This window comes from Rattus norvegicus, chromosome 5, assembly GCF_021556685.1.
Source record: "Rattus norvegicus strain SHRSP/BbbUtx chromosome 5, alternate assembly SHRSP_T2T, whole genome shotgun sequence".
NCBI lineage: Eukaryota > Metazoa > Chordata > Mammalia > Rodentia > Muridae > Rattus > Rattus norvegicus.
In genome coordinates, this window is record NC_141538.1 from 56,518,723 (window position 1) to 56,533,223 (window position 14,501).

Consider the following 14,501-nt stretch of genomic DNA (forward strand, 5'->3'; position numbering starts at 1 on the left):
ATGGGGTTCACTGGGGGTTCAGTCTTAGCAGGACCCACGGCTTCCCCTTCCACTGGTGCTCTTACTAGACTATGGGGGGAGGGCGGCAATGGGGGGAGGGTTGGGGGGGAACACCCATAAGGAAGGGGAGGGGGGAGGGGGATGTTTGCCCGGAAACCGGGAAAGGGAATAACACTTGAAATGTATATAAGAAATACTCAAGTTAATAAAAAAAATGGGGTTCAGAGCTAAACAAAGAATTCACAGCTGAGAAATCCCAAATGGCTGAGAAACACCTAAAGAAATGTTCAACATCTTTAGTCATAAGGGAAATGCAAATCAAAACAACCCTGAGATTTCACCTCACACCAGTCAGAATGGCTAAGATCAAAAACTCCAGCGACAGCAGATTCTGGCAAGGATGTGGGGAAAGAGGAACACTCCTCCATTTTTGGTGGGATTGCAGACTGGTACAACCATTCTGGAAATCAGTCTGTAGGTTCCTCAGAAAATTGGACATTGCACTATTTGTGGACCCAACTCTATCTCTCTCGGGCATATACCCAAAAGATGCTCCAACATAAAACAAAGACACATGCTCCACTATGTTCATAGCAGCCTTATTTATAATAGCCAGAAGATGGAAAGGACCCAGATGCCCTTCAAAAGAGGAATATCAGATACAGAAAATGTGGTACATCTACACAATGGAATATTACTCAGCTATCAAAAACAAGGATTTTATGAAATTCATAGGCAAATGGTTGGAACTGGAAAATATCATCCTGAGTGAGCTAACCCAATCACAGAAAAACACATGGTATGCACTCATTGATAAGTGGATATTAGCCCAAATGCTCGAATCACCCTAAATGTACAGAACACATGAAACTCAAGAAGGACGATCAAAATGCAAATGCTTCACTCCTTCTTTAAAGGGGGAACAAGAATACCCTTGGGAGGGAATAGGGAGGCAAAGTTTAGAGCACAGGCTGAAGGAACAACCATTCAGAGCCTGCCCCACGTGTGCCCCATACATATACACCCACCAAACTAGATGAGATGGATGAAGCCAAGAAGTGCAGGCTGACAGGTACCGGATGTAGAGCTCTCCTGAGAGACACAGCCAGAATATAGCAAATACATTGGCGATTGCCAGCTGCAAACCACTGAACTGAGTTCGGGTCCCCTGTTGAAGGAATCAGAAAAAGGACTGAAAGAGCTTGAAGGGGCTTGAGACCTCATATGGAAAGAATGCCAACCAACCAGAGCTTACAGGGATTAAGCCACTACCCAAAGACTGACTCTGGGCTCCAACTGCATAGGTAGCAATTAATAGCCTATTAAGGGCACCAGTGGAAGGGGAAGCCCTTGTTCCTGCCAAGACTGATCACCCAGTGAATGTGATTGTTGGGGCGAGGGCGGTAATGGGGTGAGGATGGGGAGGGGAACACCCATATATAACGGGAGGGGAAGGGTTAGGGTGATGTTGGCCTGGAAACCGGAAAAGGGAATAACATTTGAAATGTAAATACTAAATACCCAATTTAATAAAGATGGAAAAATATAAAGGCTGTGACATTACCTAAAAAAATGGGGGGGGGGGTTCTTAGGGACTGAGATCCTTATAGGAAACACCACAAATTAATTTTCTGTTAACATGAGTGGTATTTGAATCCAGAGCCATGTCATATATGCTCAGTTAACATGAGGCCACACATAACCAGAGAAAACAACACACACACAGTGAAATTTGAAATTTGAACCAACATCCAAATCATCTCAGGTTATCCCTAGTGGAAATTATGTATGGCTGCCATTGCTAGAGATTCTAGCACAGAAATATAGATAGAGAATATGGATTGCAGTCAGGATCAATATGTATAGTTAAAGGTAGTTTTAGAAAGGAGAAAACCTTCAAGGATGGAAATATCTTTCTAAAGCAATTGACAATGTTAGGAAAAGTTAAGAAATCCAAGCAATAGTTTTATCATTGATAAAACACAAGATAAACCTTAACTAGCGACATGTTGTTTGCCCTCAGAAAGTATCAAAGTGTGCAGTATTTGTTGTAATTGAATTAAGAAATAGAGAAGAAAAAAATCGGAAGGGTACTTCTTATCTGCTTATGAAAGGACAGAGAGAAACTCAAGTACTGGAAATCCCCAAGGGCAATCAAGCTTTCACATATTGTCAGAAGTCTTCTGATCATTATGACGGAAGTTTAAAGTGTCTATAAATAATTAAGTGAATAAATGTGTAAGTATGACTTATGATTGTGATTCCCACTGCCCTTTCATCTCAACAATTTATACTTTTTTGTTTACCTTATCAATAACATGCATATTGTAAGTAGTGAGTTAAAGTATATTTTAAAAACCTCTTTTATTGCATGTGAGAGGAGTTTAGAGGAGCAAAGGAACTGTTTGCTAAAGCACTTGTGATTTCTTAGTGTGGTGATTAGTTTACGTAATAATTCAGAAGTGACCAACAGGAATAAAACAGGAAGTAGAATGAAGTGCTAGATACAATCCTAAACCAAAATTTGAGTTGTTTTTTGTTTGTTTCTTTTTTTGTTTTTTGTTTGTTTGTTTGTTTTTTGTTTTTATAGAATTCGAAGGAGATATGATTACATGGTCAACGGAAGTGTCCGTACATCATACTTTAAGTGAACCATGATGTACAGTCAGTTCTGGTAAATCCTCCACCACCACAGTCTTAGAGTTGGACAACACCAATGAAACCAACACTACCTCATGAAAAGAATGATCTTAAATCAAAGCAATCTATTCTAGAGAGTTTGAGCGTCTGTAGGGACCTAATGTGAATCCTCAGCTTATTTCTATTTGTTAAGGATCATTCCTATCAAATGTCTTTCTTTTAGGCAGCCAGTTGGTAATATGACATGTATTAACCATTTTCAACACTGTCACTGATATCTTTGCAAATCCATTTATATGCTTTTGCATGGCAGAATGACCACAGAAAGAAAGCGCGTTAGAATTCTCAAAATGCTAGAAGAAATTGTATTGAGTTTTTGTTACCATAAAGGAATGGTATTTGAAGAAATAATTATACATTATTTAAACAATACGTGATATACATAAATTAGAATATTAAGTTATTTTATTAACTTTCACAATTTCTATGACCTTGTATAATGCTTAAAAAATCTGGTAGGGTGATGTGTTCATGCTTGTAATACTGGCAGTCAGAGGGCAGGATAACTGACACAGGTTTCGTGACCAGTTTGAGTTATGCAATGAGCTCAAGATCAGCCTAAGCTCCAAAGTAAAATATTTTATTGGAAACTCAAAAATAAGAACAAAAATTGAAATAAATATATAAAAGTGTTATTATATGTACAAAAATACATTCAATGAATTATCCTCAGAAAGACTTAGTCTTCCTGACTTGGAAAATTTTCAGATATTAACAGAGCCACCAAGATACACTGGATGTAGTCCTTTTTATTTGTTTGTTCTCCCTTATCTTGATTCAGTTCTATTCATACCAGGGGCCCAGGACATTGAAGATTGAAGACTGACTCTCTCTCTCTCTCTCTCTCTCTCTCTCTCTCTCTCTCTCTCTCTCTCTCTCTCTCTCTCTCCTCTCTCTCTCTCTCTCTCTCTCTCTATATATATATATATATATATATATATATATATATATATATGTACATATATATATTTTTTTTTCTATCCCAATCTTAGGACATCAAGATATACTTGCCTTCTCAAGAGCCTTTTATATCTCTCCCAATCCTTCTAATTGCAGTATATTAGAACTGAGACTTACAACAAGATATAGGATCTTTCAGGAATCCTCTGCTGATGAACTCCTTGCTGTGTGTATAATTGGCTACACACAAGTATCTGTATAATTCTTCAGAAGTGAACGTGATTGTTGGGAAGAGGGCGGTAATGGGGGGAGGATGGGGAGGGGAACACCCATATAGAAGGGGAGGGGGAGGGGTTAGGGGAATGTTGGCCCGGAAACTGGGAAAGGGAATAACAATTGAAATGTAAATAAGAAATACCCAAGTTAATAAAGATGGAGGGAAAAAATAAAAAAGAAAGAATGAAGAAACACAAACATACAAAAGACACCTTTTAATATCTAAGCATACGTTTTGTCTTTTCCTCTGAAAGCATTGTTTCTGTTTATCTTGAGCCATTTTCTATTTTTTCTCCCTTCATAAAGTGCTGATGCGAAATAGTTGACTAACAAATTAACTTATGAATGCATTACCAGTATTGAGAAGCTTTTTTAAAAATGTCTTTATATAACTAAATTAATATAATGTGATTTCTCTTTTTCTTTAGCTCTTTTCATCCTCTTACTTCTCTCCATGCATCAGATGAAACAAAGTGTCTCTGAGTCATGAATCTTATCTTTATTTTATTTATTTGTTTAGTTTGGTATTTGTATGCCTTTTTTAAAAATTCAGTTGATAATGAAAGTAATAACCTATATTGACAAACACATTATTAATATGCATGGTTGTATGGTATTATGACTAATCAGTAAGCTGAAATTTCAACATAGAGTGAGTTATACAAATTAATATATCATACTGTATCTAAAATATTTTCAGTCCACTAAAAGGACATTGAGAATTTTTTGATTCTAGAAATACTTGACATTCAAAAGTATCAGCCATCAGGGAGAAGTTGAGGTTGATTAGTGCTGATTTTCCTCCAGAGGCCAGGCACTAAAACACACAGCATCATTTCTAATTGCTTCTGACTATAGAATAAAACAGCCAACCATTTAAGATGGTAACAATTGGAGGTTTGTTTCACATCTGTAAATTAGCACAGTCAGATAATCGCCTTTGAAAGTCAGGCATTGTTCAGGAAAGTTTTATTTTTATTGGACATTTTATGTATTTACACTTCAAATGTTATTCCCTTTTCTCCTCCCCTACTCCCTACTTTCTATGAAGATACTCCCACTCCCACCCACACACTCCCACCTCAACACTCTGGGATTACCCTACACTGGGTAAATGAGTCATAGAACTAAGGGCTTCTCTTATTGATGCCCGACAATGCCATCCTCTGCGACATAAGCGCTGGGGCCATGGGTCTCTCCATGTGTACTCTATTGTTGGTGGTTTAGGCCTCGTGAACTCTAGGGAGTCTGGTTGTTTGATATTGTTGTTCTTCATATGGTGTTGCAAAGCTCTTCAACTCCTTCCAGTCCTTTGTCTAACTTCTCCATTGTGGTCCCTGTACTCAGTCTGATGGTTAGCCACAAGCATCCTAATCTGTATCAGTAAGGCTCTGAGAGAGCCTCTCAAGAGATCCATATCAGGCTCCTGTCAGCAAGCACTTCTTGGCTTCAGCAATAGTGACTGGGCTTGGTGGTTGCATAAGGGATGGATTCCCAGTAGGAGGGAGTCTCTGGCTAGCCTTTCCTTCAGTCTCTGCTCCACTCTTTGTCCCTTTATTTTTCCCATGAGCATTCTCTTCCCCCTTCTAAGAAGAGCTGAAGCATCCATGCTTTGGTCTTCCTTTCTTAGAGCTCCATGTGGTCTGTGAATTATATCTTGGTTATTCAAAACTTTTGGGCTAATATCCACTTATCTGTGAGTGCATAGTATTTAAAATCCAGAGAACCAAACAATCCTATTAAAAAATGAAGTACAGAGATAACAAAGTATTCTCAATTGAGGAATATCGAATGCTCAAGAAGCACCTGAAGAAACTTTCAACATCCTTAGTCATCAGGGAAATGCAAATCAAAACAACCCTGGGACTCCACCTAGCACCAGTCAGAATGGCTAAGATAAAAACTCAGGTGATAGCAGATGTTGGTGAGGATGTTGAAAAAGAGGAATGCTCCTCTATTGGTGATGGGATTGCAAACTGGTACAACTATTTTGGAAATCAGTCTGGCATTTCCTCAGAAAACTAGACATAGTACTACCTAAGGACATAGCTATACCATTCCTGGGCATATACCTAAAAGATGCTCCAACATATGATAAGAACACATGCTCCACTATGTTCATAGCAGCCTTATTTATAATAGCCAGAAGCTTGAAACCAGATGTCCTTCAACAGAGGTATGGATACAGAAAATGTGGTTGGTACGTTTACACAATGGAGTACTACTCAGCTATATTAAAAGCAACGACTATATGAAACTCTTAGTCAAATGGATGAAACTATAAAATATCAAACATCCTGAATGAGGTAACCCAGTCATAAATGAACACACATTATATGTACTCACTGATAAGTCAATATTAGGAATATTTTCTTAAGTCATTTTATTTGGTAAAGATCTAAACCAAAAGTAAGTTCAAAGGATACAGATGAATAGAAAAACATCCCTTCATCCCATGTCAGGTAAGGAATACTTCATAATCAAACAAATTCACTTGCTCATATTTGAATTGGAGAACATCATACAATCTCTGACTCTTAACTATGTTTGCTTTAAAATAATTTATATTTAAATAATTTGCCAAATATTCATATAATAATAAAACACGAAATGCAAAATCTCTCTTAATAGCACTGTCCTTATTTAAACAAATATAAAAGGAAATATTTCTGATGGGAAGAAGTAGGTCATTAAAGATACATTATGAAGCTATTAGCGAAGGGATGGGACTGACATTGGAACTTTAAATGAGGAAGTGATGAGGGATGTTATCATTTTAGGACAAAAAAAGAAAGAGGGATGAAAAATGAGGCCAGAATTTTAGCAAGGAAAATTATGTGGAAAATCACAGTATTCATTATAATAGATTCAGTTCATTTAAAAATATATATTACATTTTAGATAATGCTAGTCTAAGTAGCTGTTGAGCTAGGGAGAGAGACGCTTGTTACTGACTTCAAATTCTGCTGTGGTGAGGTCCAACCAGCAGAGGTCGCAAGTTTAGTTACTAGAAGTTCTTTCAGAAAGGAAAGAATTGCAATGGAAGTAAGCTGGGGTCTAAGTGGACCGTACTATAAACATTCCATAAATTGTCACAGAACCCATAAGTAAAAGAAAAGTGAGCTGGGAGATATCCAAGTTACCAAGTTAGGTGAACAAATAAAGAAGAAATTTTTGCTAATGTTAAGTGTTTCTTTTAAATACTGCATAGATTTAGATAATTTATGCACTGAAACTGAGAGAGAGAGAGAGAGAGAGAGAGAGAGAGAGAGAGGAATCTAATTCAATTCTCAAAAATATAAAAGTAGGCTGAGTTTGATACAGAGATAGAAACAAAGTGACAGACATTTGAAATGAAGGGCTATCACTGTGTGTGGTGTGTGAGCATGTGTGTGTGTGTGTGTGTGTGTGTGTGTGTTTGTATGGTGTGTGTGTATGTGTGTGTGTTTGGTGTGTGTCTGTGTGTGGTATGTGTGTGGTGTGTGTGTGTGTAAGTGTGTATATGTGTATGGGGTGTGTTTGTATGTGTGGTGTGTGTGTGCATGTGTGTGATATGTGTGTGGTGTATGTGTATGTGTTTATGTGTGTGAGGTGTGTGTGTGTATTTGTGTGTGTGATATGTGTATATGTGTGTGTATGTGTTTGTGGTTTGTGTGTGTGGGGTTGCATGTGTACATGAACACATGCTCTCACATGCAGGTTTATTTTATTTGTGGACACCTGAGAGGCTGTGTATGTGTGCAGAAGCAAGTACAACACAGTGTCTGACTGAGCCTGTGAAAACCAGGGGTTGACATTGGGCATGTTCCTTGTCAATCATTCTCTCTCTCTCTCTCTCTCTCTCTCTCTCTCTCTCTCTCTCTCTCTCTCTCTCTCTCTCTCTCTCCTGTTCTCTCTCACTTCCTCTGTCATAGGATGAAGTCTTTTCCAGTATCCTGAGTTTACCAATTCAGGTAGAGTGGGATTCTCCTGTATTTGCCTACCTACTTATGCTTAGGTCTTGCACACTTGCCAATTATCTGAATTCAAGTCCTAACATTTGGCAGTTGGCACTGTACTGACGAGGCCATCTCCCTGGGCTCGATGCCTTTATTTAACATTACTTCTAAAGCCAATCAGGTTTTTGATTGAAGCTTCTATTAATATGAGACTTAATTGCATTTTCTAATCTATGTATGTTTATTATGTTATAACAAAACAAGCAGCATAGGAATAGTATAGGAGAAATGCTATCTAATAATAAATTGTTCCTTAACAACTTCTACCATGTCCAAGACTCATAAAAACAAATTTAGAAACTTGGAAATCAATCCGCATAAACATTGACATTGCTTACCTTATTAGGTCTTTTCTTATTAGTCTCAGAATTCTAAAAGATTTCATTTTTGATAGTGAATTGACTTATTACAATGCTGTATCTCATAGAAGAAACCTGAGTGAACAGAATTTCCATCCTGGTACTATTAACTGGTCATTGGGAAACCTCAAATGAAATGATTGTGGTTCCCTAGTATCTGTGGGAGGGAGACAGCCTGAATGACTTATATCAAGGCTTGAGCTGAATCATATATCACTATTCACCTTAAAAATTCAGTATAGAATTCATTATTTTTTCAACATCATTTTCTTTAGAAATCAGGAATGAAGATATCCTTTGCAATTTAAGCAAATTGTGGGTGGGAGTCCTAGCTTACTATTGGACAGAAAGTCCCATTTAGTATGCCATTAAATAATAACCTTCATTCATAGTGGCTAATTTTACATCTGAACAACTGTAATACACATTATTACAAGGGGTCCCTGCCTCTGCTAATTTTATTCTTAAATTTTTTCTCTCAGAATATTTTTCCAAGCATCATAAGAGTTGCCTGGCAACTGCTAAGAACAAATTCAAAGAAAGAGAGGTGATTTAATAAAGAATTCAGACACAATCACGTCCTTGTAGAACGAATAATGTATGTGCTTTATTCAGAAAAAAATACATTGTACCTTGAGCCGCTTGAAATTTCAAAAATTAATAACTTATTTTGAATCATGTATAATTAGTAAACGAGTGCAACATGGGAACTAATGAAAAGTAACCACTAAAGCAGTTTAGAAATGGTGTTCCTTACATCACAGTACAGCATGCTCAAGTATTGGTACACAGAGATCATTAATGTATTATACTCACTAAGAACATTCCTTGTACCTTGCCTGTGATTGGAGGACACCAATAAAAAATTGTACTTTATCTACTATGGCAACAGAGAACATTACTGGTTTGGGGATTTGGTAATTTCATATGTGGCAGCATTAAAGGATGCAAAGCCACTAAAGAAATGGGAGGTTATCAATAGTAGATAGCTTTTAGGAGAAAAAAAATTAGAACATTGGCTTATCATCTCAGGATAAGGAAGTCATTTAATTTAAGGTAAAGAAAGTACATGTATGCTTTTATATGAATAAAAATATTCCAGTTGTAGATTGAAGGCTGTTTTTATCTAGTTTAGCTGAATATAAAAAGCACTGGTCGGACAGACAGCTGCTATTACTAAACTTCAGCATGTAAAATATTGGAACACAAATGCAAGTATCTTCATGTTCCTCTTTTTCTTCTTCTGGACCATCTTCTTTCTGCAATATTATCCTTTCCCTGTTCAGCTGCCCAAATGTTAGAAAGTGGCCACTGCCCAATGTTTCAGTACTCAAGACAAATGTTTCTCTCTTCTAATTGGCCTCTGAAGTGCAAATACACCATTGAATGAATGTTGAAAATTCATAGGAACCTATTGGTTTTATAGGTCTCAAGGCTTGTATTTTGATTTTTCTTTTTTGTAAAATCAAGGTATTAACAGGCATTATAGGGATAGTGAGTGGATTAATTGAATGATAAAGTGTGAGTAAGATATGGTTTATATCTAATATGAACTATATATTCGAAATCAAAAGCAAGGTTATATTTACCTCAAACATTTCAACAGGACTGCCCATTAGGCCTTTACATAGTTTGAAGAATATTCTACTCATGCACATGTCCAATATGTTAAACAGTAGACAAATACAGGTAATGAACCCTTGAAATGTAACTTGCATTATTGAAAAAAAGTGTAAGCAACCATGTGGCTAGGAAATTCACACAATTAAAATTAACTCTTCAAGAAGTGATCCAAACTCTTCAAGAAGTAATCTGTCCTCTTCGTCCATGACATAGAGAAAACAACAACTGTTTTATATAAAGGGGACCTTAAAATGATTAATGAGAAGTGTTTAGGTAAAAAGAATCAGAGAAAGGTGTTTAAAAGGAATGGACAAAAAATCGGAGGAAAGATAGACACAAAATTACTCTTTGCTCAAAGAAATCATACCACATCAATTAAAAATTAAAATATTAAAATGTTGCATACCGAAGGATTATTTTAAATAAAGTGTGAAAAATTTGTGTAAAATATCAAAATTAAATATAAAGAATACAGGGCATGAATTGGGTCTTCTAGTTTCAGAGACTAGGAAAAATGAAAACAAAATGGATATATTTAATGATGGTTATGATCTCCATGTTGTTTCTTAGTTCTATGCACATAGATAATTCACAAACCTTAAAATAGTTTGGCTTGGAATTAGAGGGAACTTCTTCACATGGGTGCAGCTTCAGGCCATTCTGAAGTAAAAGACCACAAACAAAGGAAGGAGATAGAAGAGTAGAAAGGGGAAAGAGGAAAAATCTCATCATAATATTAACCTAGAAGTAGCATCCCAATTCATAGTCTTTGAGGGAATCTGAAATTGCTATAACAGCACCATTGGCTACTGGAACTACCGTCACATCTTTTTTTTTTTCCTTTACTCTTGGCAGACAGACAAGCAAGCAAAAAAATTATAAGAAACTTCATTTCTTGCACCGCCCTCTAGTCTATATAGTTTGGTCAACTGATTTCAATAATTATTTCTATCTTGATGAATATTTTAAGGTTAGTCAAGCCTAAAACTTATACAGAACTATGTTAACTCTGATTTGCCACTATTTTAACAAGACAAACCCCAGTGAAATACAAGAGAAATTTCATCAAATAGTCAAAAATTATAGAAATCAATATAATATCAAACAAAGTGCCCTAACCATGGACACAGTGAGACCCTGTTACAATACACAACCTAGCCAGGACCCCCACAGCCCTCGACAGAGGTGGAATTTATACAGCATTGCTGTAGCCCCATACCCTTCTGGTCTACATCTCTACCTGTACCTGTGGCAGATAAATGTACCTGCTTTCATATCCCAGAGGCCTGTCTGTCTCCCAGGAGAAAGGCTCTAACCAGGGACAGCACTGCCTGCCCATTAGGAGTACAGTTCTAACCAAGGTACACTGGCTACTGAGGATGCTTGGTCCAATCTGAGTCACCCAGGCCACTTAAAGACAAGAGATGACAAGAATGCAAAAGGCAAGCACAAGTGCATAAGCGACAGAAGCCCATGTAATTTGTCATTATCAGAACACAGTTTCTTACAATAGCAAGCTCTGGATGCCCTAACATACCTGAAGATTCTGACCTAAAATCCTATCTCATGAAGATAATAAAGGCCTTTAAGGAGGATATAAATAAATCCCTTAGAGAAATGCAAGAAAACATGGGCAAACACGTAGAAGGTCTTAAAGAGGAAACAGACATATCCATTAAAGAAATACAGGAAAATACAATTAAACAAAATTAAAGGAATTGAACAAAACAGTCCAAATGGATCAAAGACTTCAACATAAAACCAGATACACTGAATCTAAAGAAGAGTAAGTGGGAAAGACCCTTGAACTCATTGGCACAGGAGGAAATTTCCTAAACAAAACTTCAATGGCTCATGCTCTAAGATCAAGAATTGATAAATGGGACGTCATGAAACTGGAAGGCTTCTGTAAGGGAAAGGATATAATCACTATGACAAATCAGCATCCTACAGACTGGGAAAAAATCTTCATTAACCCCATATCCAATAGAGTGCTTATATCAAAAATATATGAAGAGCTTAAAAAGCTATCAACCAAAAAACTGAACAACCCAATCAATATATGGGTTAGAGAACTGAACTGAGAATTCACAACAGAGGAATCTTGAATGGCTGAGAAGCACCTAAAAAACTGTTCAAAATCCTTAGTGATCAGAGAAATGCAAATCAAAATGACCCCGAGATTTCCACCTTACCCCAGTCAGAATGGCTAAGATCATAACTTCAGGTGACAACACATGTTGGCGAGGATGTGTACAAAGAGGAACACTCCTCCATTGCTGGTGGGATTACAAACTGGTACAACCACTCTGGAAATCACGTTGTAGGCTCCTCAGAAAATTGGAAGTAGACCTACCTGAAGACCGAGAAATACCACTCTTGGGAATATTCACAAAAGATGCTCTACCATGCCACAGGGCATATGTTTCACTTTGTCAATAGTGGCCTATTTGTGATAGCCAGAAGCTGGAAACAACCCAGATATCCCGCAACAGAAGAATGGACACGGAAAATGCGGTCCATTTACACAATACAATACGACTGAGGTATTAAGAAAAAGGACATACTGAGTTTTGCAGACAAATGGATGGAACTACAAAATGTCATCCTGAGTGAGGTAACTCAGATCCAAAATGACATGTGCTGGTATGTTTTCACGAATAAGTGTATATTAGACAAAAACAAAAACAAAAAAGTACAAAATACCCAAGAGTAGAGTCCACAGAAGTAAAAAAGGTCAACAAGCTGAGGCGAGCCAAGTGAGGATGCCTCAGTTCCACTTGGGAGGAGAAGAAAGCAACCACAAGTGGAGAGGGATGGAGGGAGGAAAAGGGGAGGGAAAGGTGATGGAGTGGGGGAGAGGGGAACATGATCTGGTATTGGGTGGGGGAAAAGGACTGAAGCCCTGAGGGCAAGCAGAAAGAATGGAAACAGGTGACCTCTGGAGGAAGGAGGTTGGGAAGACACTCTAGAATGTACCAGAGACCTGAGAAGTGAGATACTCTCAGGACTCAAAGAGGGGACTATAGATGAAAGGCCCTATAGTGGGGAGAGGGAACTTATTGAATATACCTCTGGCTGAAAGACAGGGCATCAAGTGACGGATGGGCTTGCTATTCCACAACCAAAGCTCTGATTCATAATTCTTCCTCTCTGAAAGAAATTCAGGGATGGAAATGGAGAAGAGGGTGAGTAAAGGAAGATTCAGTGACAGGCCCAAAATGGGTTCCAGATCAAGAGGAGGCCACAAGACCTGACACCATTACTAAGTCTATGGGGCATTCACAAAAAAGAGACCTATCAGGACTGCCCTTCAAAAACCCCAAAAAGCAGCTGGAAGAGTCAGATGCAGGTATGTGTACTCAAACAATGAACAGAAGCTGCTGAACCCTCTGGTTGAATTAGGAAAAAGCTAGAGAAAGCTGAGGAGGAGGGCAACCCTGTAGGAGGACCAGTAGTCTCAATTAACCTGGACTCCAGAGATCTGTCAGACACTGGATCACCAACCAGGCAGCATACCCGAGCTGAGATGAGGCCTCCAACACATATACAGCAGAGGACTCACGGGTCTCAGTTCAGTCAGAGAAGTTGCACCTAATCTTCAAGAGACTGGAGGTCCCAGGAAATTAGAGGTCTGGTGGGGTAGGTGGGGTCTCCTTGAGGAGACACAAGGAGGAGGGAGGCAGTATGGGATGTAGAACTGTGTGTGTATGGGGTGGGGGAGGGGGTGGGGCAGGGATGGAACAGGAGAGGAATAAAATCTGGAGTGTAAGAATAAATAAATAAATAAGTTTTAAAAAATAAAAATAATAATAATAGAAAGGGCAACAACCTTGGAGATGGAAAACCTAGGAAAGAGGTCAGGAGCTACAGATGCAAGCATCACCTACAGAATATAAGAAATAGAAGAGAGAATTTCAGGTGTAGAAGATACCATAGAAGATATTGGTGCATCAATCAAACAAATTACAAACTTTATAATTTGTAATAATTTGCTTCTAACATAAAACATATAGGAAATTCAGGACATAATGAAAATATGAAACCTAAGAATAACAGGAATAGGGCTGGAGAGATGGATCAGCGGTTAAGAGCACCAACTGCTTTTCCAGAGGTCCTGAGTTCAATTCCCAGCAACCACATGGTGGCTCACAACCATCTGTTAAGAGATCCAATGCACTCTTCTGGTGTATCTGAAGACAGCTACAGTGTGTATATATATATATATATATATATATATATATATATATATATATATATATAATGAATAAATCTTTAAAAAAAGAATAACAGGAATAGAAGAGAGTGAAGATTCCCACTTCAAGGGCCAGAAAATGTCTTTAAATGTCATAGAAGAAAATTTCCCCAAAATTATATCAGAGAACTCCTTCAGCTGATAAATAACTTCTGCACAGTGGCTGGATAAAAAAAAAATCAGTATCCTTCCTTCATGCAAATGATAAACTGGCTGAGGAAGAAATTAGAGAAACAACACCCTTTACAATAGCCACATCTAATATTAAATATTTTCTAACCCTAACCAAGCATGTGAAAGACCTTTTTGACAAGAACCACAAGTCCCTGAAGAAGGAATTTGAAAAAGACCTTAGAAGGTGCAAAGATATCCCATGTTCATGGATTTGTA

At 37.7% G+C, this 14,501-nt stretch overlaps 1 protein-coding gene across 13 annotated transcripts in view; it reads right to left on the reverse strand.

The window, feature by feature from the left end:
- Lingo2 (leucine rich repeat and Ig domain containing 2) overlaps nt 1-14,501 on the reverse strand; it is a 1,315,053-nt gene that overhangs the window by 878,332 nt on the left and 422,220 nt on the right.